This window comes from Panthera pardus, unplaced genomic scaffold (assembly GCF_024362965.1).
Source record: "Panthera pardus isolate Hobbes unplaced genomic scaffold, ASM2436296v1 HiC_scaffold_1, whole genome shotgun sequence".
NCBI lineage: Eukaryota > Metazoa > Chordata > Mammalia > Carnivora > Felidae > Panthera > Panthera pardus.
In genome coordinates, this window is record NW_026526654.1 from 82,967,941 (window position 1) to 82,983,906 (window position 15,966).

The following is a 15,966-nucleotide window of genomic DNA, read 5'->3' on the forward strand; positions in this document are numbered from 1 at the left end:
ATGAAGAATATTCCCATGCAGTTGGGAGTTCAGGGGGAGCAGGTGGAACAACATGAAATGAAATTGGAGGGATTGGTTGAGGATAAAATAAAGGGCCCTGTATGGTATCCTGGGGTTTTAGGCTTTGTCTTGCAGGGAATAGGCAATAATGGAGGTCTTCTCACAAGACACTTGACATTAAAAAGAATTATTCTGGTGGCAGCCTGAGGACTGTACTGGAATTAGGAGAAACTAGGAACCAAGGTACCCTTTGGAGTGTTGCAGTAGAGTCCACAGGGGAAGGAAGGGATGAGAGATTGAAAAGTAGTTCAGGTTTAAAAGTAGCTTTAAAATCGCTTTAAAAAGATGATGAAGTGTCAAAAATAAGTCTCCGGTGACTGATAGGATAATATCAGGAGGGCAGCAAGGAGAAAAATCGCCTTACCTTGAGCCGTACACACACCTATATTTATATCCTTTTAGAAGGTTTGTTACAGCATTAACTAATACAAGTCAGTGTTCAGTATGCTCAAGTAGCTTGAAGAATTCAATTAGACTGGACATTAGAATGGTTTAATGTTTACTTAGACTTTATGTAATATCATTTGGAGGACAGACTATTAGTAATTGTTAACGTCTGCTGAGTAGCTGGCCCTGTTCTTAGTTCTTTACATACATTGTTTCAGTTAATCCTCAATTACTCTGTGAGGTAGGCACTACTATTATCCCCGTTTTCCGTAAGAAACAGGCTCATTGCGTACATTGTGAGAGAACAAGTACTCTGTTTCACATTTTGTCGTCTTCCCTGACTTTACTCTTCAGGCTCTCTGGCAAAAATATTTGTTTAGTGCGCACTGTTGGACATAGCAGAAGAAACCCATCTAGAGTGCAGCCTGCTGAACATGGGTGAGCACAGGTGAACGGATACGGCTCGGGTTGGTGTAAAAGCACGCCAAGTTGAAATGTGCCCTTGGCTTTGGCTGAGTCCTCATCCCTTCAAAAGAAAGGATGGTATAAAGCAAGCACATGCATCTCAAAGAAGAGGTAGTCAGTTGAGTGATAAAGTCAATGATCAAGCAGTACAGTGGGGAGCAGGAGGCCGTGCTGACATTTTTCTTACCCTGTGAGTTAGGGAAAGTGGGAGAAGGATGAGACTCCACGGGATAGACTTGAGGAAAGTGGCATCATTTATGAGAAAGCTAGGTTTTAGTTGGGGCCAAGATGTGGGAAGAGAACTTGTGGCCAAGTAAACAATACTGGGAAATGTAGTCACAATAAACTGGGGAAGTCTAATTGTATGTTCCAAGGGACATGGTGGCAGGGGTTTATGAAGGAAAGACCAGTGAGTAGCAGGTTCAGGGGCCAAACAGGTGATGGTACCAGAGGAATACATGGGGTAGAGAAGTCAAGGTCCTTTCCCTTATGACCTGATACAACCTATACACCCTTGGCCATAACCTTTAGCTGTTAATCTATTAATTGTGTTCATCTATTTTCAGATCTCTCTGTTCCTTCTCTCTGACAGGCTTCTGCAGTCAGGGGCTATGCCTTACACATTATTGTATCTGTGTCTGGCACACAGCACCAGTAAATGCTTATTGAATGAAAAGTGTAGGAAAGAACAGATGAATGGATCGTTGCGCCTAGTAGGCAAGACTAGACTAACATGGTTGGGAAATAGGTGGGGGTAGACAAGGGTGGTCCAAGATAACTTATTTGGAGAAGTTTCCAGAAGCATCTTCTTGGGCCTGAAACCCAACCTTAAAGCTTAGCACTGTAAGCCAAGGCCCGTAATCCTTGCCTGGCTCCAATGATCCCCTTTCCCCCAGAGCTAGATTCAACAAAATCTGGCACCTCACCAAAAAGTCAACAGTTCTGACATCCGCTGACCTTAAGAGCCACGGATGTGTGTGTGTGTGTGATATGCCCACCTTTCCCCCTCCCCCTTCCAGCTACAAATTCTGGCCAGTCCTGGTTGGTCTTTTGTCCTCCCAGTCTCTGACAGTTCTTAGCCACATGGATTCTTTTGAGCTCTGAAAGCAGAATGGGGGGATTGGCGATGAGGGTTGGTGACAGTGACTTTTCCCTCAGAGTTTAGAGTAGGAGAAGCACAAGAGCTCCATTGTTTGAGAGACACAGGAGGGAAAAATAGTGTAAAAATTTTGTAAAACATGTACTCTGGCTGCGTCAGTTTCAGAAATGGTGCTCCCCTATGAGGTTGGGGAGGGAGTTTTTGTGAAGGGGCGGTCCAAATCTCAATGATAAGAAAGTTACGATGCTTCAGAGGACCTGAAAAGAATCTATATAAATCATAAATAGTACACCCAACTCTTCCTTTAAATGATCTAAATTCTTGTAGTGGTGGGGAAGATTCAGTGTGCTTAATTTCAGACAAATGACACCGACACATCTCTCTTTGCAAGTCCCTTCGTAAGTGTTACGGGACGGAGAAATACGTTACACCAACTGTATTTGACAGACCATTTTCTTTAACCCTAAGAGATGAAAGTTTCATATTTCTTCTGAAATACTTGCTGGCTGTGATTTCAGATGGAGATGCTCTTGGAAGAGTGTCCTCTGAATATGAAAGGCTGGGTTTTGAGAATAAGGACTAGAGTGGACTCTGGAATCCAGGTGTCTCGTTTTGCTATTTTCCATCTGCGTTGCATCAGACGGCAGAGGTTAGCATTTCATTTTTCATGCTCTCATCGCCCTACTTCGGGTCTGTGCTTTTGAAAAAGTGGTGGATATTTTTATCATAGAGAGTCTTTATTTGTCTGTGGAGCGTACAGTTTGTAGGTTATATGCAAGGAAGTTTAAATTCTAGACTTGTTTCTGTTACCCTTCATTTGCCAGCCCACACGTAGAAGCACAGAGTCGTGTTAATATCAGCTAAAGAAAAATTTAATTCGGAAGGCATATCTGCCAAAAGCATTATACAGCTGCATATAGATCCTCATAGAATATACATGTACAATGGTGTTTTCAATTCGGATGATAGTTTTGGATACTAGGGTCCGTATTCTTCTCCACTGGTATGAATACTTGAGGGGAAGTTTTTGTATTTTTGAAAATCAAAATTTTGCTCCTTGAAGCCCATTCAAAACTGGAGGAGAGAAAATTTGCCTATATTCATTCAAAACATAGTAGAAGGCTACCTCAAAAACAGCTTACACGCATCTTTTTCAGAATCAGAAAGCTGATTTCGAATTTAAAAGCTGAGACAGCAGCCTAAGTCATTCTGATCGTATGATTGGTCTGTCTGAGGTTTTCCGTTTTTAATTATGGAAGCAATGCACAGTCATTGTAGAAAATTAGAAAACGCCAAAGGACAAAAAGAAGGGAATGGAGAGCAGAAATGACCACCGGGAACATACTGGCTTGCAGATATTCTTTTATATGACAGAATATATCTATTTATCTTTTTTACAAAAATAGATTGACCCCGTCTTCTAAGTGAGTTGGGAAGTTTTCTCTTGGCTTTTGTCATGACCATGTTTTTATTTTACAAAAGATGTCATTCTGAAGCTTTAGAAAACATCCTTTCTTTACTTAAAGAATGGTGAACTACACGTAGGCTATTTACTCAGTATTTTTCATTCTGTCAGCATGGTTGGATGCCAAATGGCTGTTCTGAATAATTTTCAAAGGTATGTTTTTTTGATACTTTGCCAGGGAAATCATAACTCTTAAAGTGCTCCATAACCCTAACCATACAATTGGATTTATGGATAGATATTACGTTCCATGTTTTGTTGTTTTCTCACTGTTTTAGTATCTGGGATTGATGCCAAAGGCTATTCAGCCTCACTCTATTTATTAAATCAGAGTGTGCAACTAAGTTTACACAATAGAGTCTAGAAGAAAAAAAAAAAAGACCTTTTTTTTTTTTTTATCGTTGTAGTTAGAGGTGTTTACATCAGTGAGGAAGGAAAGCATTATTTCTCAGATACCTCAGTGAAATTGCCTGACAAATAGGGTATTATGGTTAACAGAATTAATTGCCTGATGCCTGGGTCATAAGAAGAGCTCCTGCCTTGTTCCAAACCATCTTCCATGGTGCTGCTAAAGATGTTTTGTCCCCTCAAATTCAAACCTGTTACTTCCCTCCTTAAAGCCCTTCAATAGCTCCCTGTTGTCTGCCCTCCAGGATTAATTCCAGACTCTTCAGAATGGCAAACAGGCCTTCTGTGATCTGACTGCCAACCTCATTCTTAAATCCTTTACTCTGGTCATATTAAATTACTTGGAATTCTCGGAAAATGTCACACGTTTCATGCCCCTGTACTTTTACTCCTGTCCTCCCCTTTTTGTGGAAGACTCTGTTGCATGGTCTCAAGGTCAAGCATCACTTCCTCTCTGAAGCCTTTCCTGGCTTGTGCTGTCCTGCTTTCCCCCTTCCAAAGGGAATAGATTTGTGCCCCGTTGCATGTACTTCCAGGAATGGTATCACAGCATCGGTAACACATAGTTCCATTTCTTGTTTTCAAATGTGCCTCTCCTTGTTACACTGTAAGTTCCATTCCCATCCTTTCGGAGCTGACGGTATCCTTTTGTAGCCCTTTCATTAGGGCACATCCTGATAGCCTTTCAGCTGGCCTGCCTGCCTCTCTCCTCACCTGTTCCCCAGTCCATTCTCCACACCATGACCACAGTAAGTAGACTTAAGAAACAATGGCTGCGGGTTTCACAGGTCTGGTGAAATTAGCCCCCGGGCACAGTTAGCACTGAGTCTGATTTATTTCCTTCAGTAAATATTAAGACCGCCGTGACCCTAGCACCCTGCTGAGAGATTCCAGCAAACTGTGGGAGAGGAGTGAGGAGTTCAGTAGAAAAAGTAAGGGCTGTGAGAAACTAGGTGAAGAATCAGGTGTGGACAGCCATACAAAGCACAGATCTAAAAAGGTATAGGTAGCCAGAGTTCAGAACTTGCACAAGTGGGGCTCTCGGCAGTACCAGGACTAGGTCTTGGGTCAGAATGGTAATGAAGTAAAAAACGAACAAACAAAAAAAAAACTGTGCGGAGGAGGGGGAATGGGTTAAATAGGTGATGGGGATTAAGGAGTGCACTTGTCATGACGAGCACAGGGTTTGGTATAGAAGTGTTAAATTATGATATTGTACATCTGAAATTAATATAACACTATGTTAAGCAACTGGAATTAAAATGTAAAAATTAAAAAACAAAGCAAGACAACAAAACAACACTGTCCAGTGACCATAAGTAATTGCAAAATTCTTTGGAGCTGAGAGGGATCTTACAGGGTGGGGAAAATAACAAAGAGCGACGTAAGTCAACGTCTTGTCAAAATATATTCCAAGAGAACCTGAAGTTTCAAAATAGTGTAGTTTCTGTATGACTAATTGCAATACAAAATAATTTCTTCCTTTACCATTATATTTATTAAAGGATTGTTCTGAGACATCCTTTTTTTAAATAGATGCACAAAGTGATTCAGAATGTGTAAGTGCACATTGCTGTCAACAAATTTCTGTTGATCTGATGAATGAGAAGTCATGGCTTATTGTTACTTCAGTTTGATTCTTCCTGATTGCTAGTAAGATAAAGCATTTTTTTTCACATTTATTTATTGTTTAAATATGCTTTCCTGGAAATGCCTATTCACTCATCCTTTGCTCATTTTTCTATGGAATTTTTCATCTTCCTATAAGTTTGTGGGTGCTCATATATTATAGACGTTGACCTTTGTCTCATCACAAATATTTCTCATAATCTGTAATATTTTTCTTCTGTTCTGGTATCTTTGACCTATACATTTTTAATAAACGTTTCTTTTCCTTTGCAACTTCCTGGCTGTTTCAGTTGACAATATTTCCCTAGCCCCTAGTTTATGAATTTATTCTCAAATTTTATTCTAAAATGCTATTTTTCATACTTTGTTTCTAAATCATGTGGAATTTATTTTTAAATATGGAGTAAGCGAGGGGTTTAAGTTTATTTTCCTCTAGAGGCTATATTAAAATCCCATTTACACTAAGATACATTTTGAGACTCTCCATTCTAATGATCTCAGTAGTTTTCCAAACAGAAAAACTAGCTAACATTTTTTTATGCCTGTATTTTAGCCCATTTAATCCTGGCCGCAACATTATAGGTCAGTTCTAGTATTCCCCATGAACTTTAAAATGCTTTTATCTAATTAAAAAGAAACCATTAGGATTATGGTTGGAATTACATTAAATTTGTACGTGATTATGGGAAAACTTTACATGCCGTATATCCTTCAATAATATTTTACGATTTTCCTCATATGCCTTAAGCCTGTCGTGTTGAATTTAGCCTTAGTCTTCTGTACTTTTATCACTATCACAAATGGAATATGTTTTTCCATTTTTATTTCTATCTGGCTGTTCCCATCAGCATTCTTACCAGTAACATAAGGATGGTGTGCGTATTAGTCAGGTTAGGGTAAATCATGCCGCAGGGATGACCCGGAGTTCTCAGTGGCTTGTAACAACTTCCTGCTCTTACTACATGGTGGGCACAAGATGGCAGTGGCTCAGGTTCATCTCGTCTCTACTCTGGGACCCAGGCTAACGGAGTAGCTGCTAAGCACACTGCAGCCTTGTAGTGGCGGGAGGGAAACCAAGGTAAAGCATCTCCCGGCTCATAAAGCTTCTACAAAGAAGTGTCCCACATCCCCAGCCTCACATTTTATAAGCCAGAGCAGGACATATACTCATCCCTGGCATTAAAGTATCAGAGATCCATCCATAATCCTTTTGTAAGAAAGGGCCCTCTGAGTCACAGTGCCACTGGGATGGAAATTAATATTCCAACATGAAGGACAGCGAATATTTTGATCAGTCATAACAGTCTGTCACAGTGTTATGTGTTTAAGTGAGCAAGATTGAGTAGTCTTAGAAAATACTACGTGCGTGATAGACATCACTGTTCAACAACATCCTGTTCTTCTCTACTTCTAAGTATGCAAGAAGATAATACTTTCTTATCTCTTAGATATGGCTGTGTGACAAATCCTGGCCATGGCAATGAGAGTGGTAATGATATTTTTCACTTCTGCATGGAAGCATTGAGGAGTCATAGCGTGATTCTCCATAATATCTTCCCTGTCTTGATTATGGAAGTGTCTGTTGATATGGAAGTACCAAAAGACTTCAAAGTAGCTAGACTGCTGGGCAGTAATGTAGAAGACGGTTGCCCTGGATGCTATCCAAGTGAAGGGTCTTTGTGGTTTTAAATCACTGAGATTTAAGGGGTTTGGGGGTTTTCTTTTTGGTTTCACTACAGCATAACCTAGCCTATTCTGACTAATGCAATACATATTTTAACCAAAAAAAACGCCATATGCATGTGTGTATGTATGTACATACATATGTTCATTTATGCATATTGTTACATAGGACAAAGTCTTTTTCTTTATGGGTCCACTGATTTGCAGCATCATGATATTTTTCTTGCATCCACCTCGTTCATTACTCATCCTCTACAGTTTGCATTTTTGATTTCTCTACCGTGGGTCAAGAGCTACACTTGTAGAAAAATGTAAATATAGAATCTTAAAACTTCCCTCTCATGTTTTATAACTGTCACACCAAAACCAACAGCATTGTTCGAAGTTGCCTTTATTGAGTCTTTCTAAAGCAGACAACTTAGTTTTCATAAAACAGTTAATTCTTTTCACATGATTATGAGATTCAGTAATATTTATTTAAATCACTTAGTTTTAATAACAGTACAACTGTCAAAAAAGTTTAGGAGGAAGCACAACTGGATAATAGTAAGCATGCAACTCAACTGGTGAATGTGGAATACGTGGTTATCTCACGAGGTGAGGGTATTGATCCTTCCATACATAATAGTCTGTACATATTGACAATTGTCAATGACTATAGTCATATTGACTACTGTGCAGTTGAGAACTTGTGTAGATCCCACATTTATATAGAAGTGAATCAGGAGACCTTCTACCATATAGAGAACAACGTGCACACACACATACATTTGTATTTCTATCTACATATGTGTAGGTCTCTGTGTTATATTTATCTTGTGTCCAGCCACATTGCCAATTATCTTGTTAATTCTAGTAGGCCCTTTTTAAAACCATATCTTGGGGGCTATAAATATGTAATCCTATTATCATGAAAACAATAATTTCTCCTTTTCCAAATTTATATTATTTCCTTTCCTTATCTTACTGCACTTGCTACAACCTCCAAAATAATGTTGAATAAATAATGATAGTGGGTATTCCTGTCTTTTTCTTGATTCAGTAAATTTTATAGTATTCTACATGAAGTTTCTTAAGTATTTTTGTTAGATTTATTACTAGATATTTTATTTTTGAGCTATTATAAATGGTATATTTCCAAATTAAAATTTCTAGCCACTTTTTGCTGGTATAAAGAAATGCAATTAGCTTTCATTTATTGATCCTATTTCTAGAAATCTTGATAAAATGTTTTATTATAATTTGTGGTAGATTCTATGAGTGTTTTACATAAACAATTATTTAATTTGTAAATAGTGACAGTTTAGTCTCTTTCTCTCCCATCCTTGTACTCCTTTGCTATTTTTCTTGATGCTCTGTGATGGCTAAAACTCCAGCATAAAGTAACTAGGAATGATAATAGTTTGTCTCTTTGTATTAGTTTGTGGGGTTTTTTTGTTGTTTTTATTTTTTTTAAGAGAGAGAGAGTGTGTGTGTGTGCACGAGCAGGAGAGAGGGGCAGGAGAGAGAGAGGGAATCTTAAGTGCGGAGCCCTGCAGGGCTTGATCCCAGGACTCTGGGATCATGACCTGAGCAGAAATCAAGAGTTGGTTGCTCACCACCCAGGTGCCCCTTAGTCTTTATTTTTAAAGGAAATGCTTTTAACTTTTTTTTTAGTGGAGTATTATGTTTGTTGGAGGTGTTTTTGCAGATACCCTTTATTAGGTAGGCTAAGGATGTTCTTTTCCTTTTTGACTACAAGTTTTTTATTCGTTTTTATTGTAAATGGCTTGTGACATTTTTTGGAATGTTCTTCTACCTCTTTTGAAATGACCATACGATTTTTCTCTTTTAATCTGTTAATGGGGTAAATTGCATTAGTAAATCTCTAATGGTGTAACAACCTTCTACTCCTGGAGGAGACTCAGTTGGTCATTATCTTTGTATATATATCACTTGATACAGTTGCTAAAATTTTATAGATTTTTGCATCCATGATGAAGAGTGAAGTTGGAGTATAGTTTTTTCTTGTCCAGTTTTTGTATAAAGTTATAGTAGCCCCATAAAATCAGTTAGAGGACGTTCTTCCTTTTATACTCCCTAAAAGAGTTAATGATTGGAATTATCTCTTCCTTGAATCTTGGTAAACTTGCCTGTAAAACTTCCTGGACCTGGTGTTTTCTTTGTGGGAAAATTTTTATTAATGGTTATAGGCTGGGTGGTAATCAAATTGTTTAACAACCGATTAGAATGGTCATATCAATCAATCGGAACTGACCCTGGCCCTAGGCAAACAGAATGGCTGTGCAATTGCAGTAAAACTAAATATCAAGCCTGATATTTTAAATGTAAGATTTTAAATTTCTTAAGCCAGTTTTGTAAATTTATGTTTTCAGAACTTTGTCTATTGTACTTGTTTTAAATTTATTGAGAAATTGCTTGTAATAGTTTAACTGTGTAACTGCTGTTGTATTTATTATTTCCTTTTCCATTCTTAAAGTTGTATCTGTTCTCTCTCTCCATCAGTTGCTAAAGTTTTGTCAATTTTCTTATTTTCTTCTCATTGAATCAACATTTTCTTTGTTCATCCTTTCTACTGAATGTTTGTTTCATTAATTTTTGCTTTTTATTATTTTCTGCATTCTATTTAGATTTTTTATTCTTTTTGTAATCTGAACTGTTCTTTTTTTATTAATGTAAATATTATAAGGCGACTCACTTCCTCCATCTACCACTTTAGCTGTATCTCACAAGCTGTCCTCAGAATTGTTACTGTTGGTTCTAATTTTCTTATTTCTTTTTGCTTTTTTGACCCATGAACAATTTAGAATTATGCTTAAATGTCCAAGGTTTTTTGGTTATTTTTTGTTATTAATTGCACTGTGGTCAGAGAATGTGTTCTACATGATAGAGATTCTTTGACATTTGTTGACACTTACTTTATAGGCTAGTAAATTGTCAATTTTTAGAACTGTTCCTATTGTGTTATTGTGCATGGACATTATTGTGTTCTTGTGTATGGGCATCTGTGTATGTTTATTAGACCTGGTTTGTTTATTGTGATGGTCCAACCATTCATATTATTACTGATTTTTTTTTTCTTGTCAATTTCTGGCCAAGATTCGTTAAAGTCTACCTCAATTATAGTGTATTTGTCAATTTCTTTTTCTTGTTTTGTCATTTTTTTGCTTGACATTTTTGAAGCTATCTTGTTAGAATCGCTTATGTTTTTTACTGATTTGGACCTTCCTTAGTAGGTAATAAACCCCTGTCTCTAGTAATGCTGTTTGCTTTTACTTGTAACTCTTCATGAACTTGTTTTACATATGTCTCATGTAAAGAACATGTAGCAAGATTTTGCTTTTTATCTAATCCGATAAGAAGTTTGGCTTCCTTACCCTTATTTTAATTATTTGAATTTCATTTTTACCACTTTATATTATGCATTTTATTGTTCTGCCTTCTCTATATTCTTTTCTTTAATTTTTTTATTGTTTTGTGTTTTTCTTAATCTGTTTTTACCTTTAGTAGTTTGGAGCTTATACTTTGTTTTTTTAATATTGTACGTGGTGTCCTATAATTTTAATAATTTTTTTAAAGTGTATTTATTTTGAGAGAGAGAAAGAGGGAGGGGCAGAGAGAGAGAAAGGGAGAGAGAATCCCAAGCAGACTCCACACTGTCAGCACAGAGCCTGATGTGGGGTTCATACCCACTAACTGTGAGATCATGACCTGAGTCAAAATCAAGAGTCAGATGCTTAACTGACTGAGCCACCCAGGCACCCCTGTGTTATCCTATAATTTTAACATACATATGTGTATGCATAATTTAATAAAGTATGGAACTAATAATGTGTGTCATTTAATAAGCCTTGAGGTTAGTGTTTTACTCCCTGAACAAAGTACAGACCTTTGAATGCCTTATTCCTTTTTTCTGAGTTTATTTATTTATTTTGAGAGAGAGACTGGGGAAGGGGCAGAGAGAACGGGAGAGAGAGAATCCCAAGCATGCTCTGTGCTGTGAGGCAGAGCCTGATGTGGGACCTGATGTCTTGAACCATGATATCATGACTTGAGCCAAAAGCACGAATCAGATGCTTAATTGACTGAGCCACCCAGGTGCCCCCTGAATGCCTTATTCCTGATTATCTCCTCTCAATTTACATGCCATTTTTACCAGCATTTTAGTTCTATATAATTTTATGACTTTGTAATTAAAACATTAGTATTGTTGTTTACCACAACGATTGTTTAGATTTACCCATGTGTTTATTATTTTCTTTGCTATCTGCTTTGGATCTGAGACCTTCTTTCTGGGATGAGTTTTCTTCATCCTGGAGTACGTCCTATAGAAATTCCTCTAGTGAGTAATAGTAAACTTTCATATTGTGTTTGTTGGAAAATGTTTTCATTTTGCCCTCATAAAGATAGTTTTTCTGGGCAGAGAATCTAGGCTGTCAATTATTTTCTCTCTGCATTTTGAAGATATTATTCCATTGCCTTCTAGCATCCACTATTGCTGTTGATAAGTATACCATAAGTCTGTTTTTTCTCTTGTGGGTAATCTGTATTTTTCTCCCTGACTGCTTTAAGACTTTTTCTTTGTCTGCATTTGACTACAGTGTGTCTTGATGTGAATGCCTTTTTATTTCTCCTACCTTGAATTTTTGGGGTATATGGATTCTTTCATGATAGAACACTTTTTAGAGGACCACTTAAAAAGGTCACCTTTTACTTTTGCCTGTCCTTACCCTTTGCCACCACCACCTCCTTTGAATGCAGTCATGGGATTATGAAGTGACATAAACAAGAATCGGGAAATGGAACCCATGTCCTTGATAACCTCACTGAGCACTAGATTGCCTACCTCTAGACTTCATGCTATAGGAGAAAAATAATTGCCCTTTTAGCTTAATGTATCCTCTTTAGTCAGATATCCTGGGGCCCCAAAATAATCTTAAAACATAATACTTTATCTTTTCCTGTGAAATGCAACAGAACATTGTAACAAAGTGCGCAATGGTTTTCAAATGACTACTGATCATTTTGTATCATGTACAGGAAGAAATCTGTTTTGTTTTTGCACATATGCCTAAATTAATGACTAGTAAGAAAAGATTAATCACTTATTAAAGACAACTTATAGGATTTCTCCTTCCACTGAAAATTTATTTGGAAATCAGTATATATTGAGATTACTTGTTAAACTTAGTGTTGTGACTTATATTGTCATTTAAACAGAAGTCTTAAGTCTTACAAGTAAAAGGAGTATCATTATAAAGTTATTTCTGTTGCTGGCATTCCCATGTCATGCCATTAATTCTTAAGGAGATTTGTTTTAGTGGGGAACACTGTGAAAATGAGTTTGTCTCATTAGGACAAAAGTCATGCAAATGCAGGAAAGTAATTTTATATAGTTAAGAGATATGGAGAGCCTGGTTTATGGATATGTACAAAAACTGCTCCTTTGTTTGAATGCCCTAGTGTAGCAACCATTGAAAGATTGGAAATACTGTTACAAGATCTAAGTACCTGACTCCAAATGCTTACTTACATTTTGTCTTTATAAATCTGCACACTATATTTCAAGTGATCCACACTTAATGTTTGAAAAATAACATCCCAACTACTCCCTCCAAACAGAATTTAATAATTGAACAGTTTAGATTCACACAATTCTTCTGTGTGTATTAACTCATTGTTATTGATGACATTTATCAATACTTCCCATTCCTTTGTTAACAAATAGCTATTTTATTCCTTCATTCACCAAATATTTACCTATTACAGTGTCTACTATGTGGGCTTGTCAGGTCACAATGCCTGTCAGATATGGTTCCTGTCCTTAAGGAGTTCCAGTCCTGGGGGGAAGCACCTATCTGTCAAATAACCAAAGAAACAAAAACTTGTAGCTTCAGCGAGTGCCACAAAAAGACAAATAAGTGGTCCTAATAAAGGAGATTTGAACTCGTCAGCAAGGTCAGAAAAGGCTTTTCGGTTGTGATAAGTAGAAATTAACTGAAGATTAAAGGATGAGTTAACTGAGTAAAGAAGGGAGGAAGTAAGGATAAACATAGGCAAGGTACTATGATCAGAGGTAGCCTGGTATATATGAGGGAATAAAAGAAGGCCAGAGTGGCTGGAGCAGGAAATGAGGATATTACAAATGGGTACAGGCGGGAACATGCAGGGTCTTACACATGGAGGGGCCACAATAGGATGTGGCATAGAACAGTAAGGAGGCTAAAACAAGGGATGAGAGTAGTTTGAAAATGGAGGGAAGGTGGGTCTGAGAGCTATTTAGAAGTCGGTGATTACCGGTTTGATTGACTGGCTGTAGGGAATAAGGTAGCAGAAGGTGTCAAGAATGCCACAAGTTTCTAACTTGTGCAATTTAATGAATGTAGTGGCATTTACTTAGGTATGGAACATTTAAGGGCACCAGATTTGGCGGTGGGGGCAGGGCGTGCAGAATCGTGCATCCTGCATTAGACATGTTGGGTGTGAGATATCCAGAAAGAAATCCCAAGTAGACAACTGGATATACAGGCTTTTGGTGGCCAGAGGAGATCTCTAAATGAGAGATATAAGTGGCAGTCTAAGTGCAGGGCACAGGGGAGATCCTTCCAAGAGACAGAAGAAGAAACAGGACCTAAAAGGGAGAATACCTGTCCCCTGATAGTACTTCTCAGAGTTCTCCACTGAAGAACTTCTAAAAGCAGAGGAAAGTGTGTATGAATAAGAGGCAATCTGGTCAAGACCCAAAGCTTCTGGCTACAGGCATGAAATTTGGGCACACTTTACATTTCGGGAATACCTAACATACCCTTGTTTCATTTCTTAGAATAACAGAAAACAAAACTTTCAGGTATTTACCCTTAAGTGTAATTGCTACCTTTCTAAAGGTATTTCTCTTCTGGCCATGTACATCCTGTGATGTAACCCTAAACTCTTCTGTCCGGGAACATGGTTGCCCCATTTCAAGAATCATGAAAGGACAGTTCCTTCTTAGGAAGCCAGCAAGTTGTAAACCCAGAGAGGATGAGGGGCTGTCAGAGTGTCCTATCAGAATAGGAGCACAATGCTGACAGCACGTGGCTCTCATGGTTCCTAACCAGTGCGCAGCCCATCAGCAAACATCAAATATCAAACAAGAGTTCATAGTTACCAAATACCTATCAAGGTACCAGGTGGTGTTGCCTTCCACTACACCATACCCATGTCAGACTTAGCTAGAGTTTTTGGGACCCAGCAATGCAGTTTAAGGCATGTGAAATACACAAGTATCGTGTCATTAGGTTTGGTCTGTACTCACTGAGACAAATCATGGATTCTTAGGGAGAAGAAGACGAATCAAGATTAATCGGATCTAGCTCGAGAGAGTTGCAGGTGTAAGTGGGAAGGAGGAGGAGAGAGTAGGGTAGAGAGAGACACACAAAAAAGGAGAAACTGTAGAATGGGAAGGAAACGTAAATAGTCCCCACTGGGGTACCTGAGTGGCTCACCAGTCAATTAAGCGGGCCGGCTCTTGATTTCAGCTCCGGTAATGACCTCACAGTTTTTGAGATTCAGCCCAGCATCAGGAGCCTGCTTGGGATTCTCTTTCTCTCCCAGCCCCCCCTCTGCCCCCATGTGCGCATGCATGCACATGCTCTCTCTTGCTCTCTCAAACTAAAAAGAGAGAGAAGAAAAGGAAGGCAATCTGGCAAAGACTTCCAAATTCTCCCTCCCAATCAGCTCAGGTGTCTTTTTGAAAGTAGGCCCATCTTTTCAAGAAGGTACAATCCACAAGTGAGCTTGGAGACAGACGTGCCATTGGGCGATCTGTGGAAAGCTCTCATGATCATCTACTGCTAACTGCATTCTGGGAATACCAAATGCAGTTATTAAGGTGAGTTTGCTGAGACAGAATGCGATTGTGTCCTGCAGTGGGACCCATACTGCCACTGTGCCAGGGAAGCTTGGAAAGCATAGGTTAACCTCCTTTCCATAGCACAGAGACACGCTCTCAGAGAACTTAAGGAGCTGGATTACTGCAGAAGTTTGTTTCTCTAGTTGAACACTGCTGGATTTTCCCCTCGTTCAGTGTAGGAAATCCCACTTCAAGTTCTGCATAAAAAGAAGAGTTCCAACGGCCAGGACAGTCACTGTGGACTCCATAGTGTTCCTATAACAGAGATATGGAGATAGAGAAACCCGCAGTTTGCTTGGGGTTTGCAAGCTGATTCTACAGTTGACCAGATTTCCCTGCAATCCCCATGACAGACGCATGAGTAAGAGGATTCCACCGGTCCGTCTACCTCACGATCCTTGATTGATGCAGCCCAGCCTTCTTAATGGGTCAAAATGTCACACCCACTTTGAAACAATGAAAGTCCTATCTTAAGACAGGAGAAACAGGAGCCCAGTTGAACATTCCCCCTCGCAGCCATTTCTGTCGTGCAGAAGATTGCAGCTTGACCTGCCGGTGAGGAGAGCGGCCACAGTGCGGGGTTTGGATTTCCTTCTATTTCCACTATGGCCCTGATCATTAAAATGGGGGATCTCCGCAGAGTTAAAGGTTATTTTACACAGGAAGCACATTCAGTATTAGCACAACAAATGTTTTCCTTTCTCCAGCTATGGAAGAACTCTACTCACAGAGAGTCGTGATAAAGCAGAGTATCAGCCCTTTCCGCTCGGATACCAATAAGTCTTGCCCTTCAAAATTGCTGACCTAAAAAGGATACTTGAGAAGGAGCAGATCTTTTTTTTTCTCTCTCTCTCTCTTAAAGAAAGCAACACCAGACGC